At 37.7% G+C, this 23,668-nt stretch overlaps 2 long non-coding RNA genes across 2 annotated transcripts in view; one reads left to right on the top strand and one right to left on the bottom strand.

Annotated features, from left to right (window-relative positions):
• LOC125924669 (uncharacterized) overlaps positions 1–18,526 on the bottom strand; it is a 183,500-nt gene extending 164,974 nt beyond the window's left edge. The window contains exons 1-2 of the long non-coding RNA XR_007458510.1: positions 18,158–18,526; positions 16,641–16,717 (exon numbers count right to left, since the gene is read on the bottom strand). This is a non-coding gene — a long non-coding RNA (uncharacterized LOC125924669). The remainder of the gene's footprint in view (positions 1–16,640; positions 16,718–18,157) is intronic.
• Positions 18,527–21,177: 2,651 nt separating this feature from the next.
• On the top strand, positions 21,178–23,668 carry LOC125924972 (uncharacterized). The gene is made up of 3 exons (XR_007458640.1): positions 21,178–21,725; positions 22,232–22,375; positions 23,453–23,668. It is a non-coding gene; the product is annotated as an uncharacterized LOC125924972 (long non-coding RNA).

Raw genomic sequence — 23,668 nt, 5'->3', positions numbered from 1 at the left:
CTTGCTCTGGATTAGGCTTCAGCTTAAGGGAATCTTGTGGCTGTTTTGATCTTCTATCCAGACCACTCAGACTTTCTCTACATCAGCAATAAAGCTGTTTCACTTTCTAATCGTATGTGTGTTCATTGGAGAAGCACTTTTAATTTCCTGCAAGAACTTCTCTTTGCATTCATGACTTGACTAACTGGTGCAAGAGGCCTAGCTTTTGGCCCATCTTGGCTTTCAGCTTGCCTTCATCACTGAACTTAATCATTTCTACCTTTTGACTTAAACTGACAGACGTGTGACTCTCTTTCACTTGAACACTTGGAGACCACTATAAGGTTATCAACTGGTCTAATATCAATATTGTTGTGTCTCAGAGAACAGGAAAGCCTGAGAATAGAGAGAAATGGTGAATGGCTCTGAGCAGTCAGAACACACACAACATTTATCCATTAGGTTTGCTATCTTATATGAGGGTAGTTCACGGTGCCTCCAAATAATGACAAGAGTAACATCAAAGATCACTGATCACAGATCCCCATAACAAATATAATAATAAAGAGGAAGTTTGAAATACTTGAAAATTACCAAAACGTGGCGCAGAGGCACAAAGTGAGCAAATGCTGTTGCAAAAAAATGGCGCCGACAGACTTGCTCTGCTCATGGTTGCCACAAACCTTCAATGCATAAAATAACAACAATAGCAACAACAAAAAACAATGTCAGCAAAACACAATCAAGCAAAACATAATAGAACAAGGAATGCCTGTATATGTGCCCCAAGGTTATAGAGTTTTGTTTGCTTTAACCTGCTTCTGCACAAAACCCTTCTATGTAAGGGAGAAAATCAGACTACAGAGGGATACCAGAAAAAGATTGTAACATTCACATATTTATAATTTTGTACCAAAATACATATTTTACTGAGGAAATTAAATATGAGGCCAAGAGTCTTTGGATGTTTGTGCACATCTAAATGAACGTCTGGATTGTTTTTCTCTTAACCCAAATATTGTACTATTATGTGGCCAAAGCCTGTAGACAAATCCTTAGGAATCTGGACTCTGAAGATTTTGACTCAGATCCAACAGTCAATTAAATGAATGAGACTACAAGAAATAAGCATGCAATTCTTGATTTAAAGCTAGCCAGTTTTCATCAACAACCCACTGAAGATTTATTTCAAGAGATCATGTGTTCTAATTTTCTGAGAGTTTCGTATCTATTCATACTCATATTTTATATATGTGATAATTGTCTGTAATTCTTAGTAGGTTTCATAATTAATATTTATGTTCTCTTCTATGCATTAGTACAGATTCCATTTGTCAGTTAACTTTATTGAAATATAATTAACATATAATAAAATACTCATATTTATAACTAGAGGTTAGTGAATTTTAACAAATATACACATCTATACAGCTACCAACCCAATATGTACATAGGTTTCTGTCATTCCAGAAAATTGTTTTATGCCCCTTTCCAGTTAATCTCCCCCTACCACCTGCTCCAGGCCATCATAGATCTGATTCTAATAACAATAGGCTATTTTTGCCTATTTTATTACTTAGTATTAATGGAATCATCCTATAAATTTATCTTATTTCACATACCACCTCTGTGGTTAGAATATGGATTTTTAATGACATGGAAGCTGTTGAATATAGACATTTGATGGTCTTTTCTTTAGGATTTGCTTCCTAAGAATCCAGTCCATTTGCTGCAAATGCCTTAATGGGAAAATATCGCCCACCAAATTTAGCATCCTGCCAAAAGTTATTTATAGGTTGTAAATTATCTAAAGACTTTTTCTTCCTTCCTTTCCAAAATTTGATCAAAATTTCCACTTCTCCGCCAGAAGAGATATTTGCCGTAAGCATTTGCAATCTGTCTAAATATGTAATGGTGCTGTTTTTTAAATTATACTTTTAATAGGTTTATTTTTAGTCTGGCTTACCCCAAAACCCATAAAAACACTCATACCGTTCCCCTGTCTTCTTGTTTATAATAACCTCTTATTTAAACTTTGAAACTTTTCCCCCTTTGACTCATCTTGTTAGCCTATTTTTCTCAGTTGGTTTCGTGTGTTTTTTGTTTCATTTTTTTCTTCGGTTAATCCAGTGGAAACTTAGTAATGTGTTTCCTAAGATAGAAGATTCTGAAATACACTCATCATCATCAATTTTGATACACACCTCAGCGATCTGGTTACTCATACAAATAAGGAGCACGTTGTGTAAAGAGGAAAGGGGAAAAAAGAGAGAAAGAAAAAGATGCTTTTTGTAGTGTGGATAGAACCTCCTAGGCCTGAATCATTGTAGAACTAGGAAAAAAAAGACACAAACAGCAATGTAAACATGATTGTCAACAGTACCGTCCGCAATCATTCCCAAATTGGCCAGTGTGTCAACAAAGCAATCCCTGTTTAAGCAATACAACAGAAAATTGCAGAAGGCTACTGCCAAAATCTTGTAGGTTGCAACTGGCATCCACACTTGAGGAAACAGAGAGCTTCCCTGAACACGTGAGGGGCAGGATAGGTGCTCTGCCCCTAATGATCAGCCTGGGAGCTAGACCACCCCTGTGGCACAGACACAAAGTCAAGAAGTCCATGCCTTTCAGAGGTACACCTCTGTCAAGGAGACAGAGATGAGAAGAGCATCCAAAAGGGCAAATGACAATAGTCATATATGGTAATAATGACCATATATCAGCATCTGTTAATCATATTTCTAGGCACTACCTAGACAGCAATCCAAACGAATAAGAATTATTAGAAAATTAATAGATATGCAAACTAAGGCTCAGAAGAATTAGCCAGATTGCCCATGATCACTTGGCTAGAAGATGGCTTATCTGAGATTCAACTCACATCATCCCTTCTTTCAAATTAGTTACCACTTGTGAATGTTCATCATCTACCAAACACGGTACTAGCCAACCCCTTGCCACTCACAATGGTAGATACGATCACCAGTGTTTCACAGAGAGACACAGATGCTGGGACAGGAGAAATAACGTTTGTGAAACCACTGGGAAAGGCAGAATGAGGATGCAAAACTTTGTGTATCTAGCTACAAAGCAGAAAAATGTGTATAAGCGTGTTGTCTCCCATTTGGCTTATAGTCCCCTCAACCTGAAGAAATTAGGAATTTGTTTTCAGGTGGAAAGCGAGCCTGTTCTTAAAATGGACACGAGTGCTTATCTTTCAATTTTCAGCTTCTTCATCCCATAAGCTACAGATGAATTTTGGGAATGCAAGTTTGTGACTACATGATTTATAGCCTTATAAAGAAGGAAAAATATTTTAAAATAAAATAAAAAGAAGGGAAAATAATAGACCATTATTGGGAAAGTTTCCTAACCTAGACTACAAACATCTGTTGCTATGTATTAAAAAGTAGATAGGTATGATAATATTTTTCTGAAGAATTATTCTAATGCAACAGAAGATACTCTCCAATGATGAACATAATTAAGTAAAGATTTCTTTCCAAAATAGAGGACTTTAAACTCAATGTCTTTAACTATAACTATGAAAAGAAAAGTAGGATAAAGCCATTATCTTTAGTGAACACGATGATTATCTATTTTTAAATATTCGAGTACAGGGGTGGTTGGGTGGCTCAAGCAGTTAAGCATCGATCTTCGGCTCAGGTCATAATCCCACGGTTCGTGAGTTCGAGCCCAACATCAGGCTGTCTCCTGTCAGCACAGAGCCTGCTTCGGATCCTCTGTCCCCCCTCTCTCTCTCTGCCCCTACCCAGCTGGTTCATTCTCTCTCTCTCTCTCAAAATAAATAAATAAATAAATAAATAAATAAATAAATAAATAAGCAAGCAAGCAAGCAAGCAAGTACAGGTTATTTTGCCAATGTAAACTTTGTATAAAAACAATCAACAACAATCATTTTATAAAATGCTGAACTGGATTCAGAAAGCATTGTAATTATACATGGACTTTCAGAGGCCCTTAACCAATAAGAAAGTTTGCTCAAGAAGTAGAATTTGAGCCTACACTATAAATCTAAGTCCCTTGGTGACATTGCTTTCACCAAAATAAAATGTTTAAATATACACACAATTTGCTTAATAATATCCAGTCTGAAGTGAGCTACGGAAAGAAAGCAACTGACCATGCTCAGAATTTGCAGTTGTACATTTCTCTGCATATGTTCAGAATCGCAGTCCTGAGCAGGGTCCATGTTCCCGTGTGATTTTCAGCAAGCCACCTTAGCTCAAGTTATCAGAAACAGATGACAAATGGCTAAAAATATTTCTAAATAATGCTAAACCAGCAACAGCCCAGCTGACTCATCAAGTTTGGCAAATGCTGCCGAGAAATGCTAAAATAGTCTAACCTTTGGATCAACTGTCTTGTAATGCTGCTTCATCAGAACTAAAGCTCTTGTCCCAAATAAGAGGACAGAAACACGACTCTTAGCACCAGAGAAACTCAAGGGCACAATGTCGACAGAACTCAGGCCCTTGCCTGTCTTCTGGGCGCTGAGGAGGGAAGGACAGGGTAGAATGGCCATCTCTGTATAAGCAATAGCTTCTCAGCTTAGAATCTTCATGTTTTTATCTCGTTCTTAGCTAAATCACTCTCACATCTTTTCATGGGAACTAAAAAAAGAGGAGGGGAAAACAGTCACAGAATCAGGTGCGTGTCTTCCGAAAATTTTGGTTGTAAGAAGCGTTATCCTTGTGAGGTGCCCATTCCATCACTCCACGTAATCGTGCTCTCAGAGAAGATTCTTTTATCGTTGCCCCCTAGGTACCGAGAGATGGGATGATAGTGCTGATCCCAGACAGACAGCAAAAAAAGCACTGGAAGGTATTAGACCGGATTCATGGCTGTGCCACCTGACTAGGTGAAACAAAAGGACTCGTGTCCAAGTAGGGCGAAGTGCGGCGACATCAGGGAAAGGGAAAGAAAGAGCAGGCATCTCCAGCCCTTAGTCGTTTTCTCCAGCTGACAAGCTGGATTCATGCTCTATGCTAACAGGTTGTAGAACGCCCCCTCTTGCTGCTACTAATAACGATACCTGCAAGAAGGAAGCACAGAATCGTCTACCTTATCAAACCACAAATCTGAAACTGTCACAAAAAGTGCTGAGCTACTAATATTTATTCTGGGTATTTCCAACAGTAATCTCTTGTGAATGTGGGCACAACGTTACAAGAAAAACGGCTTACAGAAAAAGTTTAAAGCATCTGCAAATACTAGATTTTTCTAAAATATGTTTTTAATCCTGTCCAAATCAATCCCTGGCCATCCTGAGATCTACACATGATTAATTTCATTCGGGTCACGTCTAATGTTTTCTGAGAGACTGTCTTTCTGATCTTATGCCAAGGACAATAGCATTGTCTTATGTTCCCCCAATTTTTAATCATTAAATAATTCGGTTTTTATGTATTTATCGTATTGTTATCTTCCCTTTAAATTGTCAGACTTTACTTTTCCCCACATAGCTGCTGCAAATTTAATTTTTTCCTTTCTATTCAGCAACTAAAATGTTCAATTTGAATGAAGTAAATGTGATATCAGGAACTGTAGATGCCCTCCAAGTAAGACTGAATCTCTCACGCGAAGAAAGTGTTCTGCTATAAAATCTAACATAAAAGATTTCTCCCATATCCAGATTACTCTTGGGTTCTATCGACTTGGGCAGTGACACAGAGGTGACAGCATGGCAGAGTAGGTAGTTTGCACGGGTCATGTAGGACACTGAGACATAAGGACAGAACCTTGGCTCTGCGACTTATTTGCTGTGTGGCCTTGGGTAAACTACTTATTCTCTCTGAGCCTCAACTGCTTCACCTATGAACTGGGAGTAGTTATTCCCACTTATGGGTTTATTGTGAGGGACTGGTAAATGTTCTTTCTCTTTCCTTCCACGTAAGCAAAATGTATTTACCGTGAGGTAAAGTGAAGCGAACACCCATAACCACAAGGGACTGAAAACTTCCTCTCCTACCAATCTCCCTCCTACTCTCCCTATTCCAGTCGCCTTATTGTTCTTCCCCACAGCTTTAGATGGGCTCTTCCTCTTCCAGGAATGTGTTTCCTCCAGACATCCCCAGACACAGCACCTCTTACACAACCTCGACGAGATCCACCCTGTGTAAAATTATAACCTTCCTTCCTTTCTTCTTTCCTACCTTCCTACCTTTCTTCCTTCTTTCCCTTCTCTCTTCCTTCTTGCTCTTTAGTTATTGTTGATCTCACCTGCTACACTAACAAAAGTGCCACAAGGGCAGGGATATTTCTGTTTTGCTTGTTGATGTATCACAATTTCCTAGAACACCACATTATAGTTTTTCAGTAAATACCCTTACCCCATTTTGCACTTAATAACGTGATATAAAGCTATGGAAGACAAGGCTAAAATTAGACAGCTCACTTTGCTATATCTGTGAACATCTTTCATGTTTGCTTAAACTTTATAAAGTTTCTGTAATAATTTTAGATTTACAGAGAAGTTACCAAGATAGTACAGAGAGTTCCCGTATATCCTTCACCCAGCTTCCCCTAATGATAACATCTTACATAACCATGGTACATTTGTCAAAACTAAGAAGTTAACATTCTGGCAGTACTTTTTAAACAAATTAATTGATAAAAAGCACCAACACATCAATGAAGCTTATGGTCATATGTTCATGCCATTAACCCAAAATAGATAGTGACAAGAACAGAGTGTCCTGAAATGATTTCACTTCCTCTCTTTTTTCTTTCACATTTGGTCATCTTGGAAATCCTTTCTATGTGAATAACATGTATATTTAAGGGCTTAGGTTGGTAGATTTGCAAAAGACTTTCCCACGAGGGAAATCTAGAAGACCCCTGAAAATCTCAGGTAGGAAAGCCTTTAGAACTCTTATAAAAATATCCTGTGACTGTCTACTAAATCACCAGCTGAAAAGAAAGGTTCCTTCGTTTCTGAAACAGTAGGATAAAGTACAGAGAGGACATGTAACATTATTCTTAACGAGAAGCTTGTTCTGTCTCTAACATGTAAATGTTTACTCAGTGCCCTGGGAAATGGTTCTAGAATGCCAAGGTGTTGACAAATTGCTAGGGACTCTGTTAAGTGCCCTCATTAGCTTTAAGCTCAGATACAGTACCTCGCAAAGCACCCCCCCCCCCACGTTTCCCAATTTGTCAGCAGGAGATCTGCCGTACAGCAAGCCATCACTTTTCCCAGTCCGGAGCAAAAACAGCTGGGAAGATGCAAAGGCATGATGGCACTTGATCTGTGACTCAATTAAGCAGGATGGGACAGCTGTGCCTTTCGCAACTGCAAAACAGTCAGCAAGCACTCAGCACTCACAGAAGCTGGGTCTCCTCTTCTGTGCACCTAATCATCCTTGGTTCTGGGCTACCTTACCACCATCCCTTTATTTAATTCTCCCTCTTACCTTCCACCACCTCCAGTCTTGTTTCCGTTCAACTCCTTTTAGTCGCTAGTTCGACAACTGTTAGACACCATTTGCCAAAGAGATTTACACACACTGTTTCACTTAATTCTGACCAAGGTCCCAGGACACATAACTATTTCATTTAATAAATGGGAAAAAAAAAGGAAGTTCAAAGACCTTGAGAAACTTGCTCACATAAAATGACTGCTGGCAAGTGGCACAGTCCATATTCAGACCCAGACCCGTGAGACCCCAAAGTCATTATCTTCTCCTTCTGTGATGTCCTACTGCATTTCAAGGAAAATAAAAATTACAAAGGAGTTCCTTTTTTTGTCAAATGATTTCATATAATTAAATAAATTTGTTGAATTTATGTTTTTTGGTCAATAGTATCTTGATTGAGGGTAAAGCCACATTAATGGATTCTTGACCTCATGGACTTACCATTCTACCAAAACACAATGCAGAGGGTGGGAAGGGGAGAGCAAAAGGGAAATATTTGCCTTTTTTTCAGCAGACGGTGGAGAAAACAAACAGAAAATGGGCCCTCAATTTGAATTTCTACCTCACAGAGATGTTCTCTGAACCCCAACTGAGTAAGAAACCTCATGCCCCACCCACCCTCGGCTCCCCAACTCAAAGCCTTTGCTCCTGAGGTCTCCTTGCCCTTACATCCTCCCCATACCCTGGGCTTTGATTTCTACTTCTCTGGTCTATCACACTGTGTTCTCCCACAATGGCATCTAACATGATGCTTACATGCTCAGCAAATTTTTGATTGAAAGAACAATCTTCTCAAGACGGATATCCTAAGGACACATTACATAAACTATGGTTCACATTAGATAACTCAGTCATGGTCAAAGTGGCATCAGTGAGGAAGTGTTGGGAGAGGAGGCAGGGCAGTCAGAAAACAAAAACTCATCTTCTTACTCTCTCAAACTATTTTTAATGGTAATAATTATTTATTCTGAATCTCACAAAAGAAGGCCATGAAATTTATACTTGCTTTATCAAACTGGGGAATGGAAATCATTTTACTTCTCTGTGCTGCAATTTTTTCATCTGCAGAGCAGGAAAAATAATCTTGCCTATAAGGACTGAGTAAGATCTTCCCTACTAACATACTGAGGACATATCTGGCACATAGTAATCACTCAAAAGAAGTAGTTTTATCATTGTCAGTATTGTTAGTATTGGTATCTTTTAAATTTTAACTACCTTGAGCGTATCTCTGAGCCTCAGTTTCTCACCTGTGTGTAATTTGTGCACAACCTTTCATATTCCTTCCAGATATTAACTTCTAAGATTTAAAGTCTCTCAATATTTATATATCTCAAATTATCCCAGAATTAAATAAGAATCTCAGGCTCCTAATATTTTCTTCCACCACAGATTGTATATTTATATGACAATTTTATGTGTATATTTCTATGGATGAGTGTGTGGTGTGGAATAGAATAGCTTGACCCCACTAAAACTTATTTTTTACAACATTCTAAAGCAACAATCCAAACGTTTGGAATACTAAAAATATTTTTGTTTGGTTTTAATCTGATAGTCCATTGTTTGAAAGAAATCACTTTCAGAGAAAATTTAAATAAGATGTGCTCTCACCAATAGTTATTGCCTTCCTGAGATATTTTGAAATTCTAACTTTTTTATGGTTCTTTAAAGTAAATAACACTAAATTTAACCCAAAATCCAATATGTTGATATGAAAAAGTAATTTTTGATATACCATCACTTTTCTCTTGTTCTTAAAATAAGGTATTTTCAGCTTATCTATTTTCAAATAGTTCCTAAATAATAGTTTGCTTTGGATGATTGACTATAGGAATTTTGCCCATACAATACCTCCAAAGCATGACATTTTAAATCACATACTCCTTTCACTCGTGATGTTTAAAGTGAATTTCATAGCGTTACACATTTTATCACTTGGAGATGGAATAAGATATTTACATGGGTTCCATCTCTACCTCCACAATTGAAAAAGTATGGCCAAGTCTTATTAAAAGCATGCATGCTTGGCTATTGAAGCTGAAAAGCAATACAGAAGAATGGTCTTAAATATACACGTTCAAGGGCGCACGCATGGAAATCAAGTCCCAGTGATGTAGGATGGCATACAGATCTTCCTTCTATGTGACCTTTCAGAGATCTCTGGGAGAACGTATTCAGTCAACTCCCCACTCCTGCACGGTACCACCCTCTTGCTTCCACCTCCCTGCCTCCCTGCCTTCTCAGTCACCTTTACTGGCCTCTCTTCCTTCAGCTTTTCCAGAAGCCTGCCAGTGAGCCCCCAAGTTTAGTCCTTGCCCCTTCTTTCATTCTAAATATTCTCTAGGCCCCCTCAAACGCTGGCCTGGCTTCCACCACCACTTCTGCGGTAACGAACTCCAAAACAGCATCTCTTGTCCATGCATCTGTCATGAGCGTCAGCTCTGTACAACCCATGCCCTACTAGACATCTCAATAAATGCAGCCCCCAGGCGAGCCAAGTTCCACATGTCTGAAACCACCTCGGTGTCTTTCCCTCAAGGTTACATGCTGGTATTATATGGCCCATCTTGTTAATGACGCTAAATTTCTTTGTCCTCAGTTTCCTCGTTTTAACAATTAAAAATCTGAATTTAGTATCCTGTAAACCTGTGAATCTTTGAGACAAGAATGAGAAGATAAAGCATCCATGGGAAACGCGGCACATCAACAGGCTGACGAATGAAATAGAAGATATCTAAAAGAAACACTCAGGGTGCTGGGTGGCTCAGTCAGTTAAGCGTCTGACTTCGGTTCGGGTCATGATCTCCCAGTTCATGGGTTCAAGCCCCATGTCCGGCTTTGTGCTGACAGCTTGGACCCTGGAGCCTGCTTCAGATTCTGTCTCCCTCTTACTCTGCCCCTCCCCTGCTGTGCTCTGTGTGTGTGTGTGTGTGTGTGTGTCTCTAAAGAATAAATAAACATTAAATTAAAAAAAAAATAATGGCTTTTGGGGAAAAAATAGAAGAAAAATAAAATACAAGTACTCAAATCTCTATCAGTTGAAAAGTATTACATGATTTAAACTTAGAAGAGCAATAGAATGGAGAAAAGAGAGGCAGAAATCTACAAGATGCGTGCAAGAAAGCGTCAGGTAGCTTAGACTGTATAGAATAGAGGCGGCATGTTGGGAGGATTTAGGAAATAAATATCAGTTATGTGGGGCCAGGCTGGGAAAGGCCTTGAAAACTGCAGACAAGCTTGGCCTTAATGTGACTGGCAGCCAAGCAACATTACAGTGTATTGTGAGGAATCACTATGAGAAGGGGTGACTGGATAGCAGGCTGTAAGATGGCCGAGAAGGGAAGAAAACGGACAGGACACTTGGTAAGAGGTTTAGCGGCCTGTGCAGGCTTGAATCCCAGGTCAGCCACCTGACGCCACGTATGCCCTCTCAGCCTCAATTCCTTCTCTGTGAAACGGAGTGTAGTGACGAGGTGGAGGGAAGGCCGTGGAAGTAACTGTCCGCTCCTGTTGTGGTTTTAAAGGCATAAAGTATGTGATACAGGCATGAACAAGGTGGCAGTGTGGCTGAGCGGAGGTCGCATCTGAGAGGTGCTTTGCAGGGGACAATATCAAGCTGAATGCAAGAGGAAGAAATGGAAAATGTAAATCTCATGCTAGTAGTAGGGAAACTTAAAAGAATTACTGAACCTTAGCGAAAAGCTGGATCAATTGGGAAGGGAATTTTGCCTGATGGAAAGAGTGCATGGTCACACTACCGGTCACCTTAGTTGGCTAAGTCATTGGATCATGGGTCATTTTATCACGTTTTGCAAACAGAGATATTTGGGAGAATAGAAGCCACTCATATAATCCTAAAATGAGAGAATAATGGTAGTTCCAGCTAGAAAATGATGAACGAGTTAATTTTTTACAAGTTTACTTGTAAGTTGGCATTTAATATTTTATTGATTTTGCATGTGGCCTCAGCTACATCATGTCAAAAACTCGGCACTTGACCCATTCCAGATAAATTCCTAAGGCCTTTCAGCTTTTGAAAACAAAGGGTAACATAATCTTAGGACAAACTTCATCAGGCACCAAATTATGCCTAAATAAAGAGGAACTAATTTGCACTGCAGGGTGGTAGTGAGGGTAGGGGTGTCTATTTAACTGGTATTCCCTAGGTACAGAAAGGGACACCTGAATGCATTGCATTTGGGGGATTTGATGTTCAGAGTAAAACACGACCACAGATTTTTCTAGAACTGTGATTTATCCACACACAATCAAGCATAGATTTCAGTGCAAAAGGGACTCACATAAAAGCAGTGTATAATGACACCAAAAATTGAACTCTGCATTGGGAATTGCTTTCTATATAAGAGAGACAAAATAGGAAAAATATTTGATGTATTTACTATCAACACTGCAGTAATAAAACTTCTCTGTGTTTTATAAAATCCGTCTCTAAATGATGCATGCAGTAGCTTTTAGATGTAAAATTGTATGTGATTCCAACATATTCAACCTCTCAATTAATATCAGGGTTTGTGAAGTCCTTATTCTAAATAGAGTGCTGCACTGGGCACAGGAATACATCACTGAGCAAGAAAGGTACGAGTTCTGCCCTCAGAGCACTTACATACAATACCACTTGTGAGAGTTTTCAAGTTCAGACAACTTAAGTAGCACCAAAGGCTTTCCTTACAAGACAGCGGTAAACTCAAGATCAGAACCCACGTCACCTACAGTTGAACATTCTATCAAACATATCATGGCCGTCTGACATGAAAACCAGCTGCACACCAGTCAACCCCCGGCCTCTGCAATCTGTCACCTGGTCCACCGCATCCCACCTCCAAGTCCTTCTACCCATGCTCTTCACATTTGTACCACCATCACCCAGTCCTTCTCGCCATATGTGTCTACCCCACTACGAGAGCGTCTTCACTGAGTGTTTGACATCTATTCCACCCACACCCACAGATACATTTCTCTATATAGAACCCGAGTGACCTTTCCAGACAGCATATTCTGATTATGTCACACACCCGTTTCTCATTCCCATGACCGAACCACTGCAATGCCTACAGTTTGCTCAGACGATAGAGACCAAACTTTGTCATATGTTCTACAGGGTATTCTACAGCTCCCAGTTTGTCTCACATCTTGTTTCCTCCCTCAGGTCACACTCCAGCCACACTGGCTTTCTAGCATTTTCTCAGCACACCACGTTCTCTTCCATCAGAGGTTGTACACATCGTACACGTGCTTTAATCTCTGTGAGAAGCAATTCCTCCATTCTCTCCTTCACCTTGTAAACTCGTCTTTCCTTTCCTAGATAGTAGCCCAATCATTACTTGCTTAGCGAGTCTCCCCTGATATCCTAGACAAAGTCAAATCTCATAACACTCATTTGTCATAGTTTCAATTTTACACATGTATGTGTGATTACTAATATCCATTGCCCTTACAGGCTTTAGGGTGTTTGAACGGAGCTATACCCCAGGTAGCTAGAAAGTTGCCTGACATATAATAGGAATTCAAAGATTTGATTCAAATAGAAGACACCGTCTCTGTTTTTCCTCACTATTACATCCCAGTGCCCAACACTCAGTATAAGATTGCTATTTGCTAAGTAAATAACTAAATTGACAAATATTTATTAAGATTTAGAAAGGCCAAACAAGAAAAGCATGTCTCTGTCATGCTACTATATCATGTCAATATACATTGATAGAAAATATCTACAACATAGTTTTATATGAAAATAAAAGCATTTTAGGTATATATATCTAAATATGCCATGAACCATAAATATGGCATAAATATGGCATCTAGATATCTAGATATGGCATGAACCCATTATCTTTTAGAGCTCCATGTAGGGGTGCGTGAGATTAGAAACTTCAGAAAGACATACGGCATCTCAGAGGGGACAAGGAGGCAGTTTTTATTTTTCATTTTCTCTCTTTCTGGCATTGTCTGAAATCTTAAAAATTGTCATGGGTTCGCTTTACATTCAGATGAAATAGTAACTATACCTAGTTTTATAAGCGAAAAAGAAAGAAACTTAGAAGACAACAGAACACAAAAATATTTTCAGACATAATTATTCACTCAATAGCTTTGCCACTTGGCAGCTTGTCAGAAGAAACTACTTGCAGATAGTCTTCGGCATTCAAAAACGAACTCAGAAGCAGCAATGAGCAAAATTGCTGATTATTTCTAAATGCAAACGTATCCTATGAAAACATATGAAGAAATTTAGACAATTCCAATGTAGAAATGACAGGATGAAGGAAAAGAAGAGGTTGCTAATGTTAAGTTTTTGTTTGAAAAGGACTTCTGGTAGACTTTAACCTTAGAGGAGAAATACATTTTTTGTGTGTATCCTAAAAATGTATAAGTAACACTATCGTATGTGCCTCTCAAGATGTGGTCTGAGGACTTGTGAGGGTCCCTGGGATCATTTCAGGGCGTCTGCACTGTCCAACTTTTTCCAAGCATGCATCTGCATGAGGCTTGATGGCATTCATATTCACCAACTGAAACGACATATCGGAACAGAATAAGTGCGGAAGCAGACCCAAGAATCCACCTCTCTTCTTTGGACACAGATATTAAAGACGTGTCAAATGTAGAACAATGCTCCTCTTCTCACTAACTGTTTTCGCTCAGGAAAATACATTTTTTTAAAAAACGCCATTACTTATGCTAACATATAGTAGGTTAAATTTTGTTTTTAACCAATAAGTAGTTCACATTTTTGCATATAGTAAATATTGAAAGATATAACCCACATAACCAAGAGGTCTTTGGAGTCCTAAATATATATTAAGAATGTAAAGGGTTTCCAAAACCAAAGTATTTGAGAACTGCTACACTGATATAATAGCTATATAACGTGTAACTTCCAATAAGCTAAGGGAAAAAAAGGAAAAAATTCGATCAGGACTTTTTTTTTTTTAATGTTTATTTATTTTTGATAGAAAGAGACAGAGCTTGAGCAGGGGAGGGGGCAGAGAGAGAGGGAGACACAGAATTGGAAGCAGGCTCCAGGCTCTGAGCTGTGAGCACAGAGCCCACACGGAGCTCAAACTCAACGAAATGTGAGATCATGACCTGAGCCGAAGTTGGATGCTTAACTGACTGCTGAACCACCCAAGTGCCCCAGGGCTTTTTTTTTTTTTAATGACCAGATTCTCACTAGTTAATTAACACATCCAGCACTTCACATATTTATCATTTCTTTTTAGTGAGAACATTTAAGCTCTACTCTCTTAGCAAATTTTAATTATACATTATTTTTCAACTATAGTCATCGTGTTTTACATTAGATCCTCAAACCTTATTCACTTTATAGCTGAAAATTTGTTCAATCAATTCTTTAGAACGAGAAAAGGGTAAAAAAATAACCCTTAAAAAAGCATAGTGAGTGGAAAACACAAAATAAAATGGCAAAAATAAGTCCAAATATATCAATAGAAATAAATATAAAAGGGTTAAATTCACCTATCAAAATATAATGTTTATTAGAGTTCCACAAAAATAAAATGACACAGAAAAAGTTAAAATAAAGGCAGATAATCACCTAAAGAAAGTCTAGGTTGACAAAACAAAATTTAAGCAAAAAAGCAAGAAAAAGGGGAAGAAGGAGCACTTCATGTTGAGAAAAAGAAAGTTCACCAAAAATATATAACGATTATGAATTTGACTATAATTTACAACATACCTCATGATAAGTAGAACAAAAAATAAAAGAATCACAAGAAGAAATTTATACCATAGTAATACTCGGAAAGTTTAAGCGTAATTTTCAAACCAATACATCAAGAAGACAACATTGACAGAGATTTGAATAACAACTTTAACAAGAAAATAGATCCAGAAATAGATCAGTTCCAAAAAATTAATACCATATGCACTCAGCCATCGTAAAGTTGATATCATATACACTGTCTCTAACCATAATGCAGTAAAACTGGGAATAAGATCCTGAATTGCACCCTTCCCACTCTTCCAAAAAAAACTGTATGAAAAAATTTTTAAAAACTTCGAAATAATTCATTAGTAACAAAAAGTATGTAATTATTAGAACACAAAAATACATAGTAAACATTATGTAATATGAATATAGAAATATTTAGAAGTAAATTTCTATTTTAAACTCCTGTATTAGAATATAATAATAATTAAAAATATATGAGTTAAACAGTCAACTCAAGGAAGTAGAAAATAACAGTGAAACAAACTCAAAGAAAAAGAAAGAAGTAAGCATAGATTAAAGAAAATTTTGATGAAATAGAAAACACACAAACATGCACACATATGTACACAAAACAGTGGATATCAGCAGCGTAACAGATAGGTCAATATTTGATAAAATAAAACAGACAAACTTCTGGGAAGACTCATTCATGAAAATAATAACAATAGGAATTGTTAAGACTATTAACAGACTTAATACTTTTACTCAAAGGGGAATAGTGTGGACTAATAGTGGATAACATGTCAGTAAATAGAAACCCAGCTAAAATGGACAATTTTCTTAGAAATTAAAGTTTTGAAAATCTAGACATAGTCAAAATAAATAAATAAATAAATAAATAAATAAATAAATAAATAAAACCTGCAAATAGCTGAATAAGCATTAAAGAAAACTCTCTCTCCAAGACAGTCACGATGCTAAGTATTTTTTTTTTTTTACTAAATCTGAGAGTAATCCAAAATTCTTAACTTACACAAAATGTTCCAGAGAATGGAAATAGAGGAAAGGAATAGAAGAAGAAAAAAAGAATTTTATGAATCCCATCCAACAGTGTTTCAAAACCTAAGATGTTGCAACAAAGTAGCAAGTATCCCAGGAATTCAAGAACGGTTTAACATTTGGTGATTTATTTGTGTTAATTGTCATATTACCATATGGAAAGTGGGGAAAGTCATTCAATTGAAAGTCATTCAATAAATTTAATTCATGATAAAAAAATCTTAGGAAACATATTTTAGAAGGGAACTTCAATAGCCAAAAAAGAGGATTCATCTTATATCTGGCATCATGCTTAATGGGAAAAGTTTTGAAGCAGATATATTAAAGTCAGGCATAGGACCAGGATATCCACTGGTACTCCTAATATTCAACATTGCACCAGAGGTACCAGCCATTGTAATAAAATAGAATAAAAAATAAAGAAGTAGAAAAATTGTGAAGGAAAAGCCAACACTATCTTTACTCACATACAATGTGTTTGTGCAAAAGCCCAGAAGAATCTGCAGGCAATTTTTAAAATTAGTCTAGGAGTCCAGAAAGATTGCTAGAGGCAAACAAATGTACACAAATTAATAACATTTCTATATGCCAGCTATATCCAAATAAAAATATAATAACAATATTTCATTCAAAATAGCAATATAGGGGCTCCTGGGTGGTTCAGTTGGTTAAGCATCTGACTCTTGATTCCGGCTCAGGTTGTGATCTCATGGTTCATTAGATTGAGCCCCGCATTGGGCTCTGCGCCGACAGGGCAGAGCCTGCTTGGGATTCTCTCTCTCCCTTTCTCTCTCTCTCTGCCCCTCCCATGCTTGCTCACACACACACACACACACACACTCTCTCTCTCTCTCTCAAAATAAAAATAAACTTTTAAAAAAGAATTTATTTTTTAAAAAATAAAATAAATAGCAATATAATCTATAGAGCACCAAGAAAGCCAAAAATTACCTTTACATAATGAGTAGAACCCATGGAGTCAGATCAGTTTGGTTTCAATTCATCTCCTTCAATAAGTAGCCTCATGACTTTGGTCAAATTACTCAATCTCTCCAGACTGATTTTTCTCATTTGGAAAATGGGAACAATAATTGGCACTTTTCTCAGAGGGTTCATATGAAGTTTAAATGAAATAATACATGCAAACTACTCAAAATGATATCTGGCTCAATTTGTGTAGTAGTGGTAGCAACACTTTTTTTAGTGTTTATTTATTTTTGAGAGAGACAGAGACAATGCGAGTGGGTTAGGGGCAGAGAGAGAGGGAGACACAGAATCCGAAGCAGGCTCCAGGCTCTGAGCCATCAGCACAGAGCCCCACGCACGGCTCCAACTCACAGACCGCGAGATTATGACCTGAGCCGAAGCCAGACCCTCAACCGACTGTGCCACCGAGGCGCCCCAAGCATTTGTAATAGACATATAGGCAAACCCTGTATGGAAAAAGTTGTATAGTTTTATTCACAGACACAAAAGAATTGAAATAGAATTGGAAAAATTTGGGTAGACAAGTCCATTATCTTGAAGATGTTTAATTTCTCCACTTTCTTCTATCAATTCAATTCATTTATAATCAAAATGCCAATAAGATTTTACAGAATTTGAAATACTAAATCTATTATTGTAAGGAAGAATAAAGGCATAAGAAAAACCAACATAATTTTGAAATATAACAAGAATACCAGGAATCAAAATATATTACAGAGTTATAGTAATAATAGACAGTACTAGTTAAGGGAAATGTCCGTGAAGATCAAAAACAATTTCTTGTGCATACATGAACTTGGAATGTGATAACATTGAAATAAGTGGGGAGTATTTTTTCAATAAATGGGACAACTGGTTTTCCTACGAAACATTACAAAAATAGATCTTTATTTCATATCATACACATTTCAAAATAAGAATAAATTATTTTTACATTTCTAAATGTTCACAAAATTCAACAACAGCATCTCCAGTGGTTACAGTCTACCAGACATACCTCAGACAGGAAGGGACGGACAGACCACGCAGCTCAGCTCCGTTCCCCAGAAATTTATTTTTCTTTCACCACTACTCTGCTAGCCTCAGTGGGGGAGGGGGAAAGGATGATGCTTCTCCTTTACACTGGCTCAAAAAAATACACAATATTATTTTCATGACTATCTGCGTCATGACTAACGGGTTAAATAGTGGAGGAAACTGTCCAGGGAGACAGTAGGGAGAAAATGAAGCCGGTGCTGTGATCGAGCTGAGCCATCAGGCTCCGATCTCAGACGCCCTCATATTCCCACCTACTAAGCTGCCTACTGACACTTCTGCTTTCCCTCTGGTTCAGTGGGAAAAGGGGTCCTGGCACAGCGCAGTCCAACCCATCCGGTTGTGTTTAAGTCCTATCTCCTCCCACTTTCTTAAGGAACTTCAGAAAATTTAGCTTTTCTGTAGCTTGCTGTATCGGGCCAGGGTGGGGAGGGCCAGAGGTGGGGGTGAGGCTACTCTGTTCCTGATGAGATGGCAACACGTTAGCTGCTTCAACATGCACCACACATCCACAAGGAAATCAGGGAAGACGGGGCGAGGTTCTTGTTGCTACCTCATTTTCACTAAAAAAAAAAAAAAAAAAAAAAAGTGAATTGTGTTTTGTTTTGTTTTAACCTACATAAAGAGAATTTTTTCCAACTTATCCTTTACTGAATACTAAAAGCAGGATCATGCCAGAAGTACATGAATTTCAAACTGATCTGTAAATATTGCTATCATAATCATGTCCACTTGTAGGTATTAAGTAACTGTAGCTGCTTCCTCGCCGCCCAGACGTTACAAACAAAAGTCTAGGGAGCCAGCGTGCCCTCCACGGCTGTCCTGGCGAAGCACACAGCACGGCTTAATCTGAGTCACGGGCACTTTAAAAAAGAGCTTTCTCCCTTCTTTTCCCAAAGAGGAATCTAGTAGCATTTCTTACAGTTAATTATCTGTTCTCCTCTTTTTAATTGGAAAGAGGCTTTCAAGTGACTCATAACAAAAATTTGACCTCAGTAAAAACAGAAAGCTAGGGCAATTGTTCAACAGTGTGGTTTTTTGAACAGTTAATACTATTTTCATCCTTATAAAATTCCAGCTCTGTCAAACAAGGAAGGTGATATAAGCCAAGAAATACATATCCTACCACTTTCACTTTTATGATTTTGGAAACCATTAAATAACTGAAGAAAAAAAAAAAGAAAAGATGAAATGCAGCCAAGTAAGAGAGAGAATGGGACTCTGTGTCTTTAAGCGAGGCAGAAAAATAAAACCCAATCATTCCAAATGTATTGCTTTAGTCGTCTGGTTTCATTCTATTAATGACCTTTAACATCTGCAAAAATATTGTGAAAAGCTAATTTTGTTTGTACTGAGGTGGTGCAGAACAGTTTCTGGCTGTCACTCTAGGATATGCTATAAAATAAAATTGTCTTTCTGGGAGTCTGACAAAAACCTACTGTACGAATCCAGTTTATTTACAACATCTAGGAATGAAAAGAAAACAGAATTTTACAACATGCCAACATGCGAAAAATGAATAGTACTTACACATTTGTGTGTGTGTGTATTAGCAATACACATACTCCTATCTCCCAAGATTAAAGATTTTTTAATAACATTTTATGACACTCAACAAAAATTCTAAGCAGCAAACCTATTTCTCGATAAACGTTATGCTATTAAAATATGAGAAAGCGTTATTCAACATAATATGTTTTGATTTACTGCAGGAGCTCTTAGAAGGGCGAAATGGACTCATTTCCTCGGTTTGACAAGCCTTATGTTTCTATTACTTAAATAAGAATCTTTGTAAAGAGGTAGTGTCATCAGGGTTAATGTATTGACTTTATATCCTTAGAGGCCAAGGTTAAAAATATGCCAAAGAGCCATCAAAAAGAATAAATCTAGTCATGCTGGCCTTGTCCTTATATCCTCATTCTCAACTACACTATCCAATCTTGTGAATGATTTGTGGACCCTGCCTAGAAGTGTCTGGGCGTCAAGAATGTAGGGCTGTCATGGTTCAGGAGTTTGATGAGCACAGTAGGCCCAGCTCAGGGACCATAGAATAGTGGATGTCAACGCTGGGAGAGGACTTGAAACCATGTAGCCAAGGCTCCAGCCTGATAATTAAGTCCTTCTGACCACATACATGCATGCCCTGAGGCCACACACACGGATGCTTGATAACTTCTAATACAAGGGAATTCACTACCTTTTAAGGCGGCATACTATCTTGAGAAAGCTGTCAGAAAGTTTTCAAAACATTAAGCTGAGACATTTCTTCTGGAAGATCTCCCTTGGGACAACAGACAATCCCCTGCTTCATCATCATCACCCTTTGTATTTGAAAACAGGTCAAATTTGTCTGGTTCCATTAACATGTGGCCTATGGCCTCACTTAAGATCCACTCATTAGCAGAGATTTTCAGCCAGTTACACATAGATGAGTGTGGACTAAGAGATAAATAGATGGTAAGTGGACCTGCAGGTATAGACATCCTGAAAAATGATCACTGAGCCAGAAGACTATCACTTTCCTTGACTAGGGCATCAACCTCTTGGTAATATTCAGTACCAATTGGCAGATACGTCACAGCGTTTACCCCTACTGAGTCGACCAGCCAAAACCACCAAGCCTTTTACAATAAGTTCCTAAACTTATCTCCTGAATCTGCGATGACGATTTTCAGGACCTAGCTCAGAACTTCACATCATGTGTTTGAAGTTTGATATTATTCAGTTGGACCGGTAATCCCAGGAGGTTGTATCTTATACAGAACTGCAAGAAAAAAATACCCAACCTTTCCCGCCATTCGATCCTCGACATCACCCAACACCCTGTCAAGAGCACCCAAGGATGGGGAAGGAACCCACACTTACCCAGTGGTAATTACATGAGAGTTTTCCCCCCTCCCCCGTTGTCTTTACCCTGTTTTATTTTGGCCTCCTAACTGTAGTCATACTATAGGAAGTTTCAAAGTTGCACTGAGTGGTGCCAAATAAATACCTGAAAGGTAGACTTCTCTGTATGGACGGGGAGAGGCAACGCCCTACAAGCAATCTTCAAGTCAGCTGACATGGTTTCTAGATGAATAAAGCGTTATTTTAACCTTTCCTTTCTGGTCACCTATTCTCACTCCCCTCAGTGATCACACCCCAACATTTTTGCAACAGCACAATGAATGGACTTGAGAGTGATGTATTTTCTTTTCATCTCCAAATATGTACAGTTTCATAATGGGCCATCTGTCATTTTGCTACTCCATGTAGACAACAATGCCCTAAAGTTTTGTTGTCATAGCAACCACACCAAAGTATCCAAAGCAAACTCTGTAGTCTTTCCTACTCTCAGATTCCACGCAACATAGGGAGGGGGTGGGGGCTAAAATTTCGGAAAATTTAAGTTCCTAGCATTTGTTGCCTGTTCACAATTAATGCTCAACCTAGTGCACCTCAAACCTCAATGAACTAGATTATAACATTTTTTTTTTTTTTTAAGGAGGAGCAAAACTGTCTTCTGTAAGCTGTGATTTATTTCATTTCAGGTTAGTTTTGTTAGAGACAAGTTAAGTCTTGGTTTGAATTCTGGAGAGATACATGTAGCAATCAAACCTTCCTTTTCACTTTGCTGAAGACCAATTTTAGAGGAGGCAAGAAAAAATTCAGCTCATTGTTCATATTCTTGTCTCCCATCTCATAGCATCCAGAGTGCCTGTGCCACATTATAGCAGGATAAAGGAACCGCGAGTGGATTCTGTGAAGAAGGGGGAGGGGGGGAACACAGTTTTTAATCTTGATTTACTTTATTTCTTTTTTTCAGAGACCATCTTTTACTTATCTTTAACTTCTTTCCTGTCCCATAGGCATGGAAATGATTCATTTTCTTTCCCTTTCATTTGCAATCTTTAACAGCTTTCCCAGAAGGGGTGTCTGCATGGCACCGCGTGATACTGTTTCATAGGGAAATAAGTTGAATCTCCTTGCTCTTCTTTCTAATGTCTTTCAAGCATTTTTTAATCATTTTTTTTTCTTATTTCTTAAAAAAATTAAGAAACTGAAAGTCGCCCAAGTAGGAGGAGGAAAGGAAACAAGTTGTAAGGATATTACAGGCCATCGCAGAAATGTGGTCAAGGAATACAAGTAGGGGGGCTGTAGGAGTGAAGAGAAAGCCACTGATTGCAGAAAATACCTTAGGGTAAGCATTCATGCAACAAGATGGCGGGCACTGTCGTTGGCTATGGAAGGAACACAAAAATGGGTACAATACTATCCTGACGACTGAGGGTGTGGGAAGTGGACTCTTTCACAGGCAGGGATGAAATAGATACAACTATCTGATAGGGTAATTTGGCAGTATATATTTTTTGAAATGTAAATACTTTTATTTCATTTTTATTATACTTGCAATACATACTCATGATTCACAATGTTGAAAAAGAAAGAAAATATATTTCAAAAATATTCATAGTCTCACCACCTGAAGACAATCACTCTTAATTTTGGCATGCACTTTTCTAGATTTTCTCAGCTATATAATAACATAGCTGTTTTATATATATATTTAATATATATATATATATATATATATATATATATAACGTCTATTTAGATATAGCATCTATGTAAAAGCTTATATATATTTATGTGTACATACAAATTGATACATATTCATATATATTTATAAATATTATATGTATGTGTGTGTATATATATATAGCCAAAAACATGTTTTATATACATATATATATATGTATATAAAATAAAATTCCGGATTGTCTCCCTTAATATGATGACACAATACTTTCTACATTGGCACAGATGTATAAACATCATTTTTAAAAATTGTGTGACTGTCTATAACGTGGTTATACCCTAATTAATATCCTCTAAACCAGATGCTAAACCTTAAAAAAAATGGTATCCACTAGCTTTTCCACTTTTGAATTCTTTTCTTAAAATATATTCACCAAGTGGAATTAAGATTTCCAGGACAAAGAAATTGTATCAAAATCAGTGGGTACCAATTTACATTTCATACCAGCTTTTTATAATACTTTTTGGCATTCTGTTTTTCTTGTCCTGTGGCTGACGTATGATTTACTGAGTATTAGAACCACATGCCCAGGTAAATCCTTCCGGGGTCTTCTAGAGTCTGCATTTTTTTGTACTCTTTGTCTCAAGTCACATCTACCTTAATTTTATTCCTCCCTACCACCTTTCTCAATCAGTTCACTAAAAGAGTGAAATGCTCCCAATGTTTTTCATCTTCTAGGGACTTCATTAACATCTTGTGAATGTTCCTTCAAGTTTGATTGAACAAGGGCGATTTTCCTCCGCACAACTGATAGAGTTCGAATATGCTGGATCCGGTATTATTTTAGATTAATTTAATCTTCATGCTTTCAATGTTCAGCCCCTGATCTATTTCCTCTGATGGTCTGCTGTAACAATCCAGACTTCTTAATAAAGATGTATCCCCTGCAGTGAA

The sequence above is a fragment of the Panthera uncia genome, chromosome F2 (assembly GCF_023721935.1).
Source record: "Panthera uncia isolate 11264 chromosome F2, Puncia_PCG_1.0, whole genome shotgun sequence".
Classification (NCBI taxonomy): Eukaryota; Metazoa; Chordata; class Mammalia; order Carnivora; family Felidae; genus Panthera; species Panthera uncia.
Note: the sequence above shows the minus strand (reverse complement) of the source record. Positions and strands in the feature narration are given on the sequence as shown.